Here is a 20,376-nt window from a genome sequence, read left to right on the forward strand (position 1 = left end):
GGAGTTTGTATTTTTGATATATGAATCCATTCTTATGCTCATTCCTTGATTATGTTAATTGACCAGGCTAAGGACTATTAATCAATAAATATATTTATGACAGTTTGTTGATATATTATTTGTTCCAAGAATTGACAAATCATGACATTTACCTCATTTTGATGCTCTTGACTTGTGTTTGGGATTATGTCTCATTATCAGTCACGATATGTGGCAATTTTATTTGATGTTTTCATTTTGTTGCAAGTGTTATGTGCCCTTCTGAAATTTGTCATTTTGCATTTAACTCATTCTCATGCTCCAGTGGTCAGGTCAAGTCCTCAGGATTGGTACGCACTGAAACCCGGACCGGACCGGACTCCGGACCCGGACTTTGGTTTAACTGGCCACCCGCTGATTGATACTTTGTGTAGATAAGATTGAAACAACAGCAGGGGTCCAGTTTAGACTTTGGTATGAAACCCGGACCCGGACCGGACGCCGGACCCGGACTGGATGCCGGACCCGGACTGAAAGATTTTGACCTCTTTAATGATCTTTAATGTAATTAACATTTATTGACGGTCAGGTTAAACAATATAAATAAAGAAGAATAAACTAAATTTGTACCAGAAATGAAATGAATAATATACAATAAATAGATAATTAAGTTTAATCAAAGTTTATGATTTAGAAATGTTTATTTAAATTTCTCCAAGAGTATAATATTTGTGTTTAGTCTAAAATAATCCCTTTTATTATCATTGTTTCCTGTTGTGAAAACTTTAATTTGGGCTGTTGTTACATCACTGTGAAATACATGATTTTTTCAAATTTATTTTAGTCAGTCTTTAAAATTATAAGAAGCCACAATCTTTCACCGGGATTTTTTTTACCCCAAGATGGTACAACGAATAAAATCTTGTGCGACTCCTGATTGGATGAATATAGTGTTGGAATCATTCTAAAATTTTCACTTATTTATTTATCATATATTTATGTCGTCGGAAAAATCAATTAAAGATTAACGATGTAATACACAATCTTGAACAGGTGTACTATACTAGGGATACCTGTGTGTATTGCATTACGATAGCTATTAAACTGTATATAAACTGTTTATTGTCGTAAAGCTTGTTGACGGAAAACTTGATCAAAGGAAAAGTTTGGACTAAAATCTCCATTTATAAAAGATATTTGTCCGAGATTCAACGAAATAATTTACTGTTGGTCATAATAGACGAGTCCGGGTGGTGACCTAAAATGACCCCGGACTAGGTGTATTTGCAAAACTGACAAAATATGCACATCGACAGAGATATAAAACTGCAGACATTATTTGATGAAAAGAGGTTTTTCATGTTAATTCATTTACCCTTTTGCTTATTTGAATGTCATCGGAAAAAATTGACAAAAGACGTTTATAAGAGAAAGAGCAAAATAATACTAGGTGAGTCCGGGCCTTGACTTGAAGTAACCCCGGACTTATATAAACAGCAATAGAGAAATAAACATAATTAATTGCTAGATTGAAAGCTGTGGTTTGTTTTTTTTTCTTCTTCATTTATTGCTGATAATTATATTCATATTTTAATAAGATCGTCATTATGAATTGTGTCTCTCAATTATAAAAAAAAATTATTGTAATAAAGCACTTTGCTCATGATGGTCCCTTTAATTGGAATAAAAAAAGTATGATCTTTTATAAGTAAACACAAACAAACAAAATCATATCCATGCTTTGTAAGAAGGATTTTGACGTGTGGTAAAAAGCCCTCCTGTTCAAACGATGTAACAGAGGTTTTGGTGGTAACTTTAATCAAATTGACTCCTTTAGTTACCCTTTTTTTTATTTCAATCCAAAGGAACGATGGGATACCTTCTTAAAGATCTGTTTTTAGTATCTTTCTTTCGTTTTCGTCTTTTCTTTTTGTTGCATATGTGGGTTCGACGTCACTGTTAATGAATTTGGGAATGTGTAAAGATTACCAGTATCCATCTGAGTCCACATGAGTCCCCAGGGATTCATATTGGGAAGATAGATTTTTCGAGGATGGGGAGATCCTTTTTAACGGAATCCAATATTCTGTTGTTGAAATTTATGTCTCTTTTTGAGAGCTAAAAAAGAACTCAATAAAATGTACGTGTATATATAAACTTATGAACCAAAGCAGTATTTTAGAAATCCTTTTGAATTGAAATTGGGTATAGGAAATCTTGGTTTTCTTTCAATAACCGGCTAAACAAATTATACCATTTATCTGCACACAATGGCACCTTACAACATTTCGAGGGAAAAAAAACTTACATGAACTCTCCAATGTCTACAAATATCACTCTTTTTCGTGAATCTAAACAATCGTAATCTAAAATTTGTAGAGATTTTTTGACGTTTTTGAAAACGAAGATATGCGTGTTGATTTTTCTTGAGAAGGAGGATTGCCGATCAACAAAAAGGAACATGAATGCGCACAGCAGTGTGCACTTATAGAGATGTACATTATGGGATAATTCTGAGTTTTATTGGGAAAGGAAAGGAAACGAAAGAAAAAATAAAGTCACAGAAAAAATAACATATGTGGTATAATTTGACTGAAATGTCACAAAAATGTATAAAATAATAGATTAGTGTGTCTGAGGACACAAATGGCCCCGCTCGAGCTTACTTATAATATGTGAACATACTTCTGGGACGGACGGAAGGACAGACATCAAGGGTACCACTTTATAACCCCTTCTCCTAGTGTCTGCATGGGTATACAAATGTCATCGAATACAGATTTTTTCTGAAATTATCACCAGAAGAACCCTGATTATTATTAAACAATCAAAACTTGGTCATTGTAAGTGTCACGTTTTGCAGTGATTAGTATGTTAGGCTAAGTATCTGGCTTCATTTTACTTTCTACTTTTCCGATCGATTGTCTGAAATCTTGAAAAAAGAAATAAAATCGTAAAATCATTCGAATACACCACTATGTTGATCTTAAAATCTTGTTTAAACTAGTTCAAGACATTATTGTAATATATTCAAACAATGATGAACCCATTCATTGAGCTACTTTCTGTCTGTTTCAATAAAATTTGATGATTTGTGCCTATAAGAAGCTTCTTGACACAAGTATTTACACAAGCATTTATCACAGTCCAATACTCATCATGCAAAATTCTAAATAATTAGTAGATAGGAAGATAAATACAAGAAAATGGAAACAAACGTGGCATTTTTCATAAATATATTTACTTTTAGAATTTCCGTAGAAATTATTTCTTTCGAAATGTCTAGTCCAATGTAGGAAAAGTCAAGAAAGGTGAGTACGAGCTGTGACCAGGAGTGACTAGGAGAAAACAAGTAGTATACTTCGTACATAGCTTGGCTTTCAATCGCTGGATTTTTATATTAAAATTATAAAAAAGGTCATTATATATATATGATGATAGGTATGCTCTCGAATTTCACTTGTGACCTGAAATGAATCCAGAGTACGATTATAGGATTAAAAATATCGGTAAACGGATAGACATTCACAGGACAAAAAGTCACAAATAATTCGTTGACGATTATTTGAATATATAAGAGAAAGATCTTGAAATATTTTCTTTTTACTACATATATTCATTTTTAAGTTTAAGCAGAGACATATATATGTCTCTGGTTTAAGAAATTGTTCATAAGCCTTGAAAAAGAAAAGTAATTAAATTTTAATCATGCAAAGGATATATTTCTTGACACAATGAAACAATTTAAGTACCAAGACATTTGACATTTTGTTTTTATAACAATTTTTTGATCATTATTGATATTTATTTGATCGAATCATACACTGCCAATAGAAAAAGGGAGATGGCATAACAATGACAGAAGTGGAAGAAAATGTTTAATATGTACGAATAGAAATATTTGAGACGAATATCATTATATTTTTGTTTGCCCGGCTTTACAAGATGATTCGAAAGAAGAAGATTTATTCCAAATGAAATACTCAGACATAACATTATCAAATTTAACACACTGTTTAATTAAAAAAAAACCAAAGACACTCAGAAACCTCTGCAATTTTATACTATGTATTAATAGTAAACTCACTCCTTCTACACATAATTTATCATATTTTTACACCAAAAATATTTCTTTAAACAATTTTAACTTTTCCATTTGACTGTTTAAGTATATATATATTCTTTTATATGTTATCTCATCCGAAATTTTACGCATTTTTAATGTATTTTTATTTTTATATATATTATTTTTTAACTTCTCTGTAACCTTTGTACCTGCATGGTTTTATGAGAATAAACTCTATCTGTCTATCTATTAACACGGGCCTAAAGACACATGTCCATTGTTTAACACTAGGTGGGGTCCAGCCCTTGTCCCCGTTAATAGAATCATTTGGCTTATACTCATCACAATTATCATATTAGATCATTTCTTAAAACGATGAAAAATCGTTCAGACAAATAATTATTTTAAATTATCCAACCTAATTAAAGAATTTTCCAAAAATATTTCCATATGTTATGAAAGTCATTTTAAAATATTATTATTATTATCATTATCAGTTTAAAAAAGCGGAAAAACAATTCTAGGGAACTTTTACTTTCCCTCTATAATTTTTTACGCAGTCCGGGTCCGGCATCCAGTCCGGGTCCGGCGTCCGGTCCGGGTCCGGGTTTCATACTTAAGTCCGGGTCCGGAGTCCGGTCCAGTACGGGTTTCAGTGCGTACCCTCAGGATTAGATCTCGGCATTTGAAATTATCATGAACGATAGGTCATCAATATTTGTCACATGGACATGTCTGTCTTATTACACATGGCCTTGACCTCATTTAAGGCTTCAGGTTTAAGTATGTTCCTAGTTATAAAACCTTACAGGTCAAAGATATTTAGTCTTTGAATTTGTGGTTACGAGTAAACATTTAAGGTCATGTCTGACTGATAATTCATATGGCCTTGACATCATTTTGCAGGTACCAGATCTCACAAATTAAACGTCAAACGTCTTCAGTAGCGAAATTGTCATTTGGATTGACATTACGTTTACAGGTATATATGTCCGGTCCTCAGTAACTATTCTATTTTGGTCAAGGGTATTTGGTACTGGAAATTGCCGGGGAAGTGTGGCCTAGCGATCCTACATGCCATCGGCATAGTCGGCGTCAACATTTAGGATCAGTCTGTGTTTAAAGTTTTTCTAGACACCAATAACTTTGTCAAATCGTCATGGAATTTTACGAAACGTGAAGAAAGAGCATAATTTTGAAAACACTTTTTAAAATTTGACCCTATTTTACTGAGAAAAGGTATTTTTACGATGATCGTTAAGATACAGTCTATTGTAAAAGTTTTTAAGACATCAATAACTTTGTCAAACTTCATGGAAATATACAAACTTGGACTGGAGGTTTTAATGATCAAAAGACAGTAAAATAGATGTTTTTGTTTCTTCATTTTTGCATATTTTACTAATTAAAGGGCTTATTTTTTTGCAGGCGGTTAACGTTTTTTAGAACAGTCTTGGGATAAGTTTTTTTTTAGACAACTATAAAAAAAAACCTTCAAAGAATTTTATTAAACTTTGGCAGAAGAATTTTTACGATTAAGTGATAAGAGTTAAGAGATAATGTCTAAATCAAACTTTAAAAAGGGGCATTAGCTGTCAAATTCATGTTCACCGATTTGACTCAAATTTTCATATTCGACTTTTAACATACTAAAAGGAATATCCAAATTATAAAAAGTCTGTAATAAACAATTTACAATGCATGGGTTCGATAATATGTATCAGCATTTCGTGTTTAATTTAGTCTTGACACCATCTCATTAACCATTGAGGTGAACTCCGAAGACTGCCGACGGTCATATTACCCGATATAAACATAAATAAGATAATAAATAGATAGCGACCTCGTGCAATTGTATTTTTCTAGGTCTATTTGATTTCATATTATAGGTACACAAAATCATTTTACCTGTATAAGAAAGAGTTTTTGTGGATCGAATCAGTCGACCAAATGGTTTACCCTTGTTTCACTTTCAATTTTGACATTCGTTCTCTTTTAATAGCTAAACACGCCTAATTCATGCGTAACCCATCTCTAGCTAAGGGGCTAAATTGAAGGTCACTTGAATCACGATCATGATCACACGGACTCAATGAGCTCGAATTATTCACTTGCAAGGGAATAATTCATCAACGATGTTTCTAAGCTTATTTTGAGAAATTGAACCAAACTGGCTGCTTAAAGCGAATTATTATTTCACTATTTCACTTTCATTAATGATTGAACAAAAAAAAATCATATTTAAATTTTTTTTTAATATCTCGTAGCTAATGCCCCTTTAAAATATTTGTCAGCTTTTTTGTTCTGATAGATAGACTTATTTTTGGCAGTTTTCATATACACACAGTTTAGGATTATTTTTAGACATTGATAAATAAAACTTTGACAGAAGCTTCTTCAAGAGGAAAAAAAACGTATCTGAAGAAAAAAGTTCGAATTTGAAAAAAAAAACGTATTTAACTGATAAAAGGACTTCGACATTACACTTTTACACTGGCAGTAGCAATCACAGGCGTCACACAGGCTTCCTGGGAACCCTATAAGATTTTTTCTATGTGCCATTGACAATATTTTTATAGTATTTAGGGTTAGGTTTGTTCCTCAATAACGATATATTACAAGTCATTAGTATTTGGTATGTGAATATCATATCAGGATTAAACACGAATGTCTGTCTGATTTTTCAAATGGCCTTGGTATCATATCTCAGGCACCATAGGTATACGTTTTTGGAATATAAAATTAAGAATGGAAACGGGGAATGTGTCAAAGAGACAACAACCCGACCAAAGAGCAGAAAACAGCCCAAGGCCACCAATGGGTCTTCAACACAACGAGAAAATCCCACATCCGGAGGCGAAAATGGACGTCACACTAAACTCCGAAACATATAAATGAACCAAAATTAAAAAAAATATACAAGACTAAAAAAGGCCAGAGGTTCCCGACTTGGGACAGGCGCAAAAAATGCGGCGGGGTTAAACATGTTTTGTGAGATCTCAAACCTCCCCTTATACCTCTAACCAATGTTGAATAAACAAACACACAGCAATACGCACAGTAAAACTCAGTTCAAACGAAGTCTGAGTCCGATGTTAGAAAAGGTAACAGAAGAAACTTAGAAGCATAATCCCTCCTATTTGGGGTTTAGTATCATACCATCATAAGATATACGAGAAGAACATAACCCGTATCTTGCCAACAACTGGTTTTAGAATAAATGTGTTTACTTCCGATGCAAAGGCCTTATGAGTGAATCAATACTAATTCCAAAATATGCCATCTTTAATGACCTGACAACAGTATCGAAACTATATCTCTTTTGAATAAGTCTGTTTAAAGGTTTGGTTAGATTTTGAGGTGAATGACGACCTTTTTGTGCTTTGTATAGAATATTACCATAAAAGATGGGATGTGAAAAACCTGAACGTATAAGATGTCTGCACGTTGATTTATATTTACGAATGATATCCTTGTACCGATAATAAAATTTAGTACATGTTTTTGACAAGTTTGTGATATCAAAAACCTGGTGTAATAATTTTTCAGTAATATTGAGATTATTTTCGTTAAAATCAAATACGTTGTTGCATACATGAGCTAATCGAACAAGTTGAGATATATAAACACCATAAGATGGTGACAAGGGAACGTCACCATCTAAAAATGGATAATTAACAATAGGAAAGGAAAAATCATCTCTCATATCATAAATTTTGGTATTAAGCTTCCCGTTAAAGATATAGATATTAAGATCCAGGAAAGGGCAGTGTTCATTGTAAGTAGTAGTTTTATTTAAAGTCAGTTCAGCAGGATAAATCTCTTTAGTGTACATACTGAAGCCGTCCTTGAGAGCCAATATATTATCCAAATATCTAAAAGTATTTTTGTATCAGATGTTGTTTCGATGGGTCTTTGCTGATTTTAGTCATATATTGTTACTCGTAACAATACAGAAACAGGTCCGCAATAAGTGGTGCACAGTTCTTAGTCCCCATTGGAATTCCGATAACTTGACGGTATACGGAATCTCCATAGCAAACAAAAATGTTATCTAGTAAAAGATCAAGTGCAGTTATTGTATCAAAGCAGGTCCAATTGACATAGTTCTTTTGTTTGTTGTTATTTAAAAATAACCTAAAGAGTTTGAACATATATATTCGCATTCTGACTTTTTAAATGCCCATTTAATTACATGTGTGTATTTTTTCTTAATGAGGTTATGAGGCAAAGTGGTATATAGGGTAGAAAAATCTAAACTTTGAACAGATTCGAAATTACCAATATGAGCATGCAATTTATCAAGTACTTCCAACGAATTGTTGACACTCCAAAAGTAATTAATTCCACTATCAAAGGCCTTATTTGAACAATTTATTACCAGGTTCAGAACACAAATTAAGGTAGAAGTCAAAATCTGAGAATTGAACAAATAAAACACATTTATGGGAGTATGTCAAGTTTGTACACACACATGACACAAGAGCCTTTAAATCAGCTCTTAATGGCGAACTTTCGTTTGTGTATAAGGAGATGAACAGATACATATCAGCGTCTTCTGTAATTGAGAACACAAACAATAACGCACATTCAAGAACCCTTTTAGCCCTAGCTGTCTGTTTGGCTCTGTTGGATGTAAGAGCTTTGCATGAGGGAGATATATTCTTGACTTTCAGTTTTGCTTATTTGCTTTGTCTATAGAGTGTCTATATGCCATTTTGTTATTCTTTGTTGACATAGTTGTTTGTTTTTATAGTGATTAAGATTATAACACAATGTTGACTGCTGTACCCCAATTTTGACAATTTTGCCTATTATATCTGGTTGTTTTTCTCACACATTGTTGTCAATATAATGGAATTTTATATGCGACTGTCATACAAGTGAGAGGCTTAGCTAGCTATAAAAGGCCAACATTTTCTACATAAGGAAATGCCTGTACCAAGTCAGGAATATGACAGTTGTTTTCCATTCGTGTTTAATATGTTTGAGCTTTGATTTTGTCATTTGATAAGGGACTTTCCGTTTTGAATTTTCCTTGGAGTTCGGTATTTTTGTTATTTCACCTTTTTCGTTAGTTACAAATAATTTCCAAAATTTTATAATAATAAATTTCAATCAAACAACATCCGTATTAACTATTGCTACTCTCAATAGAGCAACCCCCATAGAACGCACACACTTTTATAGACATTATTATATATTTTGATAAACGTCCCATCAATAAAATTTACTACAGGGCAATAGGACGAGTGAGAACATGTTCAGCGTTCTATCAGTTAAATGTGTATAAATGACATTTTTAAAAGTCCCCTAAAAAAATTAGACCTGAACTAAGTGCTAGTAACGCATGCAAGATACCGGTATATTTACCATGAAGCGATGGATATAAGTAACGTTTGCAAGTTATAGGCTATTTTGGTAGGAACGCGCATCTAGTAAAGAAATCTCTATGTGTTTAAATTCAAATTGGATGAATATGTGAACTGGTTTCCATTCTTACCTTTTAATGAAATGACTTGCACTGAGTCCATATTTACAGTAAAAAACACTTTATCATACATTTTTTTTTTATTTTCGTCAAAAGAAAGGCAGACACAACACCACAGAAAAGCATGCATGGCTTTTAAGAGTCAATCGTTTAAAAAACGCATTGTTAGTAGTAAACTTGGCTTCAAATCATGATAGTCACATTATAAAAAAATCACAAAACAGTTCATGTATTTTAATTCTTGATTTGTTGTAAATAATACGATAAAGTTCTTGATGTCATTTAGAATTCGTAATCATATGGTGCGTAAACTCTACGACAGTTTGGAATTTGGAGAACCATGGACACAAACCTTTGCGGAAGTCGATACCACTTTCCATTAACAAGGCAAGCAAACATTTCGAGTGGAACATTGTTCCAAACTCTCTTTTTCATGTTTGACACTGAAGATACTGCAAAAACAAGTGCTGCCAAAAGGAATATACGAAGTAGAATATATGACTGCATTCCGATTTTTTGTGAAAATGAAACAAATCATCCTGTTTATAAGCATTATTGAATCTTGGGTTGACTGACACGTGATCTTCATGAAACTTGCAGCATCACTGACGACTTTCTTGCTGACATTGATTTATACATTCGTATGTATAATTATGTATATTTGAGTGGAAAATTAATAGGATTCTTGTTTCGCATCACGATTCGAAGATATTAGTTTTGTACGATATTAAAATTATCACGTAACAAAAGTGTAATATCATGATGTTAATTATAGATTCTTTTGGCTTAAATCGGTTATAAAATAGGGTATGCCTTTGGGAAATAAAAGAAATATACAAGACAAGAAACTGTTACATTAGGGGTTTACGAGAACCTGCCGATGAATTATATTTCTATAGCATAATGTCGGATTCAACAGTCAATTTTTTCAAACTAAAAAAAGTAGCAAACCCAGGATATTTTATCCTTTACTTATACTGCAAATGTGTTGTTTGCGCAGTCCAATGGCATTGACCGTATATTCATTTGTGATATACAGTCACTGGCCGTATATTGCCTTGTTTATGACGTTGCCAGTGCGTTTCAGTATAGTTTTATTTATGACATCAAAATAGCTATATATAGAATACAGGTTCGCGGAATTTTACTTCGTCCGCTTCAAATTTAATATTTTTTAGTTTTTACTCATCATATTTTGTAAGAGTTTTAAGAGTTGCAATATGATCCATTATAACAAACAGGATAGAAATGCTCGACAGAGACTGGAATTCTACCTGTTTCTAAGTCTTGTATACGACAGAGCCTGGAATTCTACCTGTTTCTAAGCCTTGTATACGACAGAGCCTGGAATTCTACCTGTTTCTAAGCCTTGTATAAATAAATCTAATATATATTTCTAGACAATGTATAGTAATTCTATATTTAAAACGAATGTGACTTATTGAATTCAACTTATCACCGGGTTTGTACTTACACGATGTGATAAATGATTTTTGTAATTTAGGAAATTTGGTGTTGATGGCAGATCTATGATAGGCTCTGTTAATTTTATTTAATTTATGTGTATGATGGTCAATGAAACAACTATCCACTAAAAACCAACTGCCGTAGATATAAATAACTATAGGTCATCGTACAGCCTTCAAAAAGAACAAAACCTATATTTTATAGTAAGCTATAAAAAAACCTTGACATGACAAAATGAAAAACAATTCAAACGAGAAAACCAACAACCTAATTTGTGTACAAAATAATAAACATATATGACAGACGACTTCAACCAACAACGACCACTGAATTACAGGTTGCTAATTTGGGACATGCACATACAAACTTCATGAAACTTGTAAGGCATGTTGTTTCCGGTATTTGTTGTTGTTAAGTGGCAGTATCCAACCATCAGCTGTAGCAACCAAACAGCTTCCAGTAGTACCTCAAGAACACTTTGACATAGTTTTCAAATCTAAATTTTCATGGAAATTGTCATCTTATTGGTAAAAGAAAATAACGTTTTATAAATTTGACGTGTTTGAAACGCTTTCCTGGATTTACCTTCATCAGGAACCCTCAAACTTAAAAGTTTGAAAGAGAAAGTCGTTTAAAACTTCCATACTCGAGGAGTTTACAACCAAACAGGGGTCTTAAAAGAAAAGTTAAATCTATACATACGGGTTGTCAAACAAGTTGACAAAACACAACATAGAAAACTAAAGACTGAGCAACACTAACAACACCAAAAATCTGAGGTGATCTCAGGTGCTCTGGAAGGGTAAGCAGACCCTGCTCCCCACGTGGCACCCGTCGTGTTGCTCCTGTAAGTACAAACCCGGTGATAAGTTTATGACTTACCGAATTAAACTTATCACCGGGTTTGTACTTACACGAGAAACACGACGGGTGCCACGTGGGGAGCAGGGTCTGCTTACCCTTCCAGAGCACCTAAGATCACCCCAGATTTTTGGTGTTGTTAGTGTTGCTCAGTCTTTAGTTTTCTATGTTGTGTTTTGTATACTGTTATTTGTGTTTTTTGTCAGTTTTTTGTTTCGGCTTATGAGTTTCAAAGTTCATTTGGTATCTTTTGTCTCTATCTTAAAACGAAGCATGCCAAATTAAAAACATTACTGAAACACCAACAAAAAATAAAATTGACGGTGAAGGTGAACGAATACATAAAAAGAATTACAGGAATCAACACAAATGCTAGATGGTACAAAATGCAGAATAAACCAAAAACACCCAACTCCTCCGAAAATTCCAGACGTACAAAACAAAGACAATCAACATCGAACAAACATGATCCAGGTAGCTTCACTTTATTCAGACACGCAATGTTGTTGGGTTATACCAGTATATTCGCTCAAATCCCTACGTTTGGCTAAATACACTTTATGTCATAAAGCTGAGTTCAAACTTTATTGGGACTAAACGACATAGCGAATAACCTTCATCGGAGCGACTGTCAACTTGTTTGACAATCCTTCAATACACAGACTTAAAAAGGCAAAAAATGTAAATATTTAACTATTCTTTTGAAGACCCCTGTTTGGTTGTAAACTCTTCGAGTATGGAAGTTTTAAACGACTTTGTCTTTCAAACTTTTAAGTTTGAGGGTTCCTGGTGAAGGTAAATCCAGGAAAGCGTTTCAAACACGTCAAATTTGTAAATAGTTATTTTCTTTTACCAATAAGATGACAATTTCCATGAAAATTTAGATTTGAAAACCATGTCAAAGTGTTCTTGGGGTACTACTGAAAGCTGTTTGGTTGCTACAGCTGATGGTTGGATACTGCCACTTAACAACAACAAAAACCGGAAACAACATGCCATACAAGTTTCATGAATTTTTTATGTGCCTGTCCCAAATTAGGAACCTGTAATGCAGTGGTCATTGTTGGTTAAAGTCGTCTGTCATATATGTTTATTATTTTGTACACAAATCAGGTTGTTGGTTTTCTCGTTTGAATTGTTTTTCATTTTGTCATGTCAAGGTTTTGTTTTATAGCTTGCTATTGAATATAAGTTTTGTTTATTTTTGAAGGCTGTACGATGGCCTATAGTTACTTATATCTACGGCAGTTGGTCTTTAGTGGATAGTTGTTTCATTGACAATCATACACATAAATTAAATAAAATTAACAGAGCCTATCAAAGATCTGCCATCCGACCACCAAATTTCCTAAATTACAAAAACATTTATCACATAAAAAGACCACCACTATAAAGCTTTTCAAATGGTCTTAAAACAAATCAAACGAGTTATAAAAAATCGATCATTTGTGTATGAATTTAAAAAACAAACCACACACACTTACACGACATAGTAAGGCAGAAAAAAAAATATATAGATACTCACTAATTGAAAGCAAGCAATGCATTTATTAATTAATCTATCTGAAAATTTTTAAGAAATGCTAATTTTTATTCATGTGAAATTTTTGGCAAACGGTAGTTTACCGATGTTCAAACCAGTTGAATCAATTTAGAATATACATATCACGGTAACAAACAAAAAACTGAGGGACTCACATAAACTTAAAAAAAGCGAGAGCGGGTGCGTCGACAGCGTAAGTTTTTTCTGTTATTCATGCATCCACCGCCATATGAATCCACACTCGGAACAAGACATGATTGGTAAAATTAAAGATCAGAGGACTTTTTCTGTTATGTAAAGATCTAAAACCGCGAAAAAGTATCTCTAGTGAGTTGAGACACAAACACATCCTTTACACCCCAGTTCTATTGTTATACTTCATAGTTTCTATTTCTGAAACAAGTGTAAATTGAATAGATCTATTGTTACGAATAACAATGGATTTTGACCACAGGGTGTGACGAGCGGGGTTTCTGGAAACCCCTGCTTCTACATCCCGAAAACACAGTCCATTGTTATTCATAACAATAGAAATTGACTATCTTTTAAATAGCATGAACATAAGAAATTACTAATAGTGTTCACTACAAGTTGTTTCAAGAAATATTAAAAAAAAACATATTTTAGGACATTCCAATATTAAGCATCTGTTTTCAATAAAAACAAAAAGAACCCCTTCAAATACTCCTTTGCTTGAAGCTAAAATATTTGATCCCAGTCATACAGTGGCGGATCCAAAGGGGGGGGGGGGGGGGGTTCAGTGGTTTAGAACCTCCCTTTTTTGGACGATCAATGCATTTGAATGGGGACATATAGTTGGAACCCCCCCCCCCCCTTTATTCTTGGTTGGAACCCCTTTAAAAAAACGATTCTAACTCCCGGACCCTCCCACTCCCCCTGGATTGCCCACAAAAAGGTAGTTCTTAATATTCAATCTGTATTTTTGTATTATGAGCGTGTCCGGTCGTCGGGTTTCTAATTCAGACACACTTATCTATCAGTATGTCCGAATATGAATGTTTGATTATTCTTGAGAAGGGGGGGGGGTCTTTTTTTATAAAACCGTAACATATGGAATATATTTATGATTACCTTCATTAAACTGAAACAGGTAAGTTCTTTGGATTATAATATTGCCTTTATCTTTAGTCTCTTCTACCAAATACAACGCTTGACCCAAAATGTCGTCCGTCTTATACCCGTCCATATTGCCAACTGCATACAAGGAGCATGATGTTTTTTTTTGTAATAAGAATACACGAAACGGCAACCTTGACCTGCTGATCCATATTAGCAAATGGATTTAACGGGAATATGCAAAGCAGCAACTTTGACATTTGTGAAATCTACTCACTTGTCAAAGTTTGAACGAAGATAGTCAAAGTAAGGGTACTAGAAGGGCTTCATCTAAAAAAAAAAAAAATTCTTATAAATCATGATTTGATATTGTCAATAAATATGCTATCCGTTCTTTTTCATTTAATAATCAATGTTAACAAATATAGGGTTAAGCATCGGGTGTAAGTTAGTTATACACCTCGGGATACGGCGTGTCTGGATAAGAAATACCTCCGGACTCCGGCCGTCGTGGTTTCTTATCCAGACACACCTATCCCTCGGTGTATACCTATTACATCGGTCAAACTAATTCATGATGTTGACCATACAACTTATGTAGTGTCCATTTCAGTTGATCTTCACCACAACTGTATTTGAGCAGTTCTTATGTAAGGAGCACATCTTATTAATAAAGTTAATATCATTTGTACATAAAGTTGATCTGATTGAAATATCTTTTTAGATAAGATGTAGTAACTTATGTACATTGACCATTTTTGGCAATCGCAATGGTTATTTGGCAAATCAATGATGTCATGGTGACATAACTAATGATATTTCTGCAGACCAATGCAGAAAGGCCTTACCTTATTTGGATATTTCTGTTTTAATTAAGGGAAACTTAATTTCTGTTTTACTGTAATGTTTTTCACGGAGCTTGTAAGTTAAGATACAATCCTGGTAAAGCTTAGTAGTCCTTTGGATAAATATAGTCTTAAAAGTAACAAATTGAACACAAGTAAGAACTTTGAATATTTATTGCTTTTATCAGTACTAACATTAATTTTACAATGAACACTTTAATACATTTCTAGGCATATGTATTCTATCCAATTATAGTCTTCATACTCTTGCCATGGACACTATAACGATTACCAGTAGTGGAGCAAGATTTACTACCCATTCAGAGCACCTGCGATTACATTATGTTTTGGGAACGGGTTTAGAGCTTATATACATATTTAACCCCTACACATTATTTAAATCTCTGTCCCAAGCCAGAAAACCTGTAATCGAGTGGTTGTCGTTGGTATAGCCGCCTGTCAAAATGGTTTTCCGTTTCATGCAATTAGCTTAAATCATGTCGTTGAGAAAAGGGTATGGCATTATTGTCAATGTTTAACCACCTTTAATATTCAAAGGCAGCATTGATTTAACGGTTTTCACAGTCATGTACTTGAGTTGAATATTTTGATTGTTATGCCTTGGTAATCATTACCACAAAAGTTTTTGAAGCAGTATTATTTCTAACGTTATTATCACATAAGACTTGTGATTTGGAACCGTTTAAAATGATTAAATTACATTTAATAGACGAGATACTGTAATTGTTTACGTATTCAATGATTGTAGATCCAAACAGAATTAATATGTGTCCCTTGAAACTGTAAAAATCTCGTGAATACAAAATGATATAAATATTTGACTAGTTTTGATTAAATTTCCGAGAGTTGATAACAGTTCAGCATTAATTATTCCCTATTCGTTCAGTTGACTAAATCTTTATCTATTCTAACTTTGATTCGTGATACAGGATGGTGTGATGTAGACAATAAGGTTATAATAGGTCATCAAAACACCTTGTAAAAAGTACAGACTAGCATTAAAAAAAAAGTAACTGTAAATTTAAACATAAAACTATAAGTAAACACGATTTTTGCTACTAAAACCATATTATTATACCTATTACACATGCTGCATGCTGATGAAAACAAAGAACAAGTGCACCCTTCTAAATATCGCCTGGCTAGAGAGCAAAGTTCGTAAGGAATGTTTGCCAACTTTTGCACATCTTAAATACTAACTTTCAACATATTTCGTTCTCTTAAATCATTTGGCTTGTATAATTCCGAATATCCTTTTGAGAGTTCAGTATATCAATCATAACAGGTCATATCTGCTTTAATTTATTTCGATAGTAAAATGTTAATTATGATTGTTACCCATAATGAATCGTTTGACTTTAAAATACTTACATAAAGCTAAGAAACCAGAATTGAGCTATTATGTTATGTAAAAGCTTCTCATGTTCATAAGCTATGTTTATTTTACTTATTAAAGTAAGTGCTGAATGCTTTTAAACCCAATAGTTTGTTTTAACTAAAAAAAAGTTTATAACTAAAATACGACCATGGAATAGCCTTTAGAATCTAAAGGAAAAAAATCAAAATCAAATTTTAAGACATTCAAACGTTTGTCTTTGGGCTATTATGACAGTTTTTTTTAACTGATTAATCATAAGGGCAATTCCAAATCAACTGCTTTTTCACATATACATGTAGCGAACTTAATAAGAAATTAAAAAAAAAAAAACAAGAGATCAAAAAAGCTAAAGAAGCTAAACCAAAAAGGAATGAATACAAATTAATATATGTAGTATTTTTATTTTAATCTTTTATCTTTGATAAACGGACAACAATAACAGCTTACAGATAGAGGAAAACATACTCCAAACCTGCTGATCATTGGAATCAAGTATTTTCATTTCAATGATTCAGCAATGAACCAAATTGATATAGAGTGTTAATTTATTTTTTCGTTTACATTGCACAAAAACAAGTCACTGTAAATGTTTACATTGGATTTAAGTATAGATATTATAACAATTTATACTTTTACCGACGCCATCACGAGGGTTGACCGTTATGGAATATCTGTTTCACAGATGACGACAGATACGTTCCAATCATCGTAACCACAATCCCGTCCTCCATTTCCCGAATATAACCTACCAAATTAGACTTATCACCAGGTTTGTACTAAAAGAGAAGCAAAAGATACCAAAGGGACATTCAAACTCACAAGTCGAAAATAAACTGACAACGCCATGGCTAAAAAAGAAAAAGACAAACAGACAAACAAAAGTACACAAAACACAACATATAAAACTAAAGACTGAGCAACACGAACCCCGCCAAAAACTGGTGGTGATCTCAGGTGCTCCATGCGCAACACGACGAGTGACACATGTTGGAGCAGGATATGTTTATCCTTTCGAAGTTTCGATGCATAATGTAGTTTGTCTTTTGGTCTTTTTCCTTTTTTGCCATGGTGTTATCAGTTTATTATTAACTAATGAGTTTGAATGTCCCTTTGATATCGTTCACCTCTCGATCTTTTATAATCTGTGCATATAGTTGTCGTTTGTTGATGTGGTTCATAAGTGTTTCTCGTTTCTCGTTTTTTATATAGATTAGACCGTTGGTTTTCCCGTTTGAATGGTTTTACACTAGTAATTTTTTGGGGCCCTTTATAGCTTACTGTTCGGTGTGAGCCAAGGCTCCGTGTTGAAGACCGTACTGTGACCTATAATGGTTTACTTTTATAAATTTTGACTTGGATGGAGAGTTGTTGATTTGCACTCATACCACATCTTCTTATATCTATATATAATACTTACACGATTTTGAATTTACAGTACTGCAGTGAAATTTACCATCGATTTAAAAACCAATTTTACAAATATGAAAAAACAACAAATAGTTTAATGATTAATAGAACCGACTCATACACAATGTTTTAGTTTTTGAAAGGGGGAGATGAAGAACATAGGACACAACCTCTTCTGGCAGTCGATATCACTTTCAAATAACAAGACAAGAAAGTCAGTTAAGCATTTTTTTTATATTTTGACCCTGAGAAAACATTAAATATGAACCAAAAAGAATAAATGAGCGGCGGGAATATTTCATTCCGAATAATTCTAAATTTGAATCCTACTATCTTGTTTAGAAGCATTATTTAGAGTGTTCGTGGGTTGGCAGATGTGGGTTGTAATCTTTGTGAAACACAAAACGACTTATTTTCTGACATTTATTTAATAGATGCATAATTCGTATATTTAAGTTGAAACCTTACACAAAATTGCTCAATAATTATGTAGGATGATATTTTAAAGACAAAATGATTGTAGTGCGACAGAGAATACGTCTGATGCTCTGTTGAAACTCTGTGCGAAATTATTGTATCATATTCCCCTATGATCTGAACACAAACCAAACACTTAATTAGAATGTTATATGCATTGATATAGGTAAGACATGTATAGAGTAAAAGACAAATATAAAAGCAAAATAAGCGAAGCAGAGAAATACAAAGTTATGTAAAAATCTAAAGCAAACTAAATTATCTGGATCAATGTTGAGGTTATTGGATATATATCTTTGAACTTGAAAAATTATGTTTCATATAAATCTATAAAAGTTCTTATATTTTCAAAGTAAAATTGTAAAGCAATCTCGCTTGTTTTTCTTTGTTTTTACAACAATATATTTCTCTTGTAATAAAAAGGCATAGATGGTGGATCCTTTTCTGACGATTTCCGAGTTTTAATCATAAAGGAAAAAGATTACTGTTCTTTATATAGCTGGTCCCATAATCTTACTCCGATTTGATCAGTCTTTTCTATTAGTCTTTTGGCTTAGTGGAGAAGCACAAATACAAATTTTAAAGTCTTTGAGTTAATTCTGTGATGAACCGAACTCACAGTTTGTTTTTTCTTGTTCGTTTAAACATCTCAATCATACAAATATAATTCTTTTACACACCCTATGCTTTTTAATCAAAAATATGTGTTTTCCCTGGTAGAATAGATTCTGTTTATACGTTCATAAATAAAAGAGAATACAAATATTTGACTTTGTATCATTAACATTCCGAGAATTAATTGAAGTTCAACATTCCCCCCTATGCGTTCATGGATCAGTTGACTGGTTTTTATTTATTTTTCTAACATAATGTTTTGACGTAAACAAAATATTAATTTATAATACTAGGACATGCTTCAGAACATCATGTCATGAAGTACCAACTAACATTAACAGGTAAGGAGCTCCAAATTCATTATATTCTATAAAGTTTGTTATTTGTTATAATAAACCATGTTGTGTTATATTTATCCTATAAGAAGGTTTCTAATGTAACTGACATTTTCATTTTCATCGTAACACTGCTTTCGAATATCCCCCTTTTTAATTTATTATCCATCATGTGTATGTGACAGTGCCATTTTGGTTGACTGACTATATCATTTTAATTCTTTAACAATATGATTGATTGTTAGTTTTAAACGCTACGTTCAGCATTATTGACTATATCGTTTTTATTGGTGGAGGAAGCCGGAATGCCGGGAGAGAACCACCGACCTACGGCAGGAAAACCAGTAATCCTAGTTTAGTTAAGATCGGCGTTACACGCACATGCTAAGTGCGGGGTTCGAACTCATATCATCAGTGTTGACAGGCTTATGATTGCTGTAGATGAATTACTTAGACCACTCGGCAACCGAGGAGACCTCTTCATTAAACAACAAAAGAGTCACAATTTTGAAAGGATTGTGAATCTACGCAATTTGTTTGCAATTTGAGAGCCCAGACAAAATCTTTTAAAACACCTTTTGTTTTTCATTCAATTTTGAATATTTTGAACTGATAACTCCCAATGTAACTTCTATTTTGTCTCTTAAATGAAAACAACACTATAACACTATACATTTTGTGCGTCCTATGTGCTTTTCTATTTTTTATTTATCGTCATCAGGAACACTTATCCCAAAACCTTTGAAAGCCAGGGATGTATAAATATGTCAAAAAAACCTTTTGGAGCTACATGACCAAAAGGGACACAAAATGA

This window comes from Mytilus californianus, unplaced genomic scaffold, assembly GCF_021869535.1.
Source record: "Mytilus californianus isolate M0D057914Y unplaced genomic scaffold, xbMytCali1.0.p SCAF_5, whole genome shotgun sequence".
NCBI classification, from domain to species: domain Eukaryota; kingdom Metazoa; phylum Mollusca; class Bivalvia; order Mytilida; family Mytilidae; genus Mytilus; species Mytilus californianus.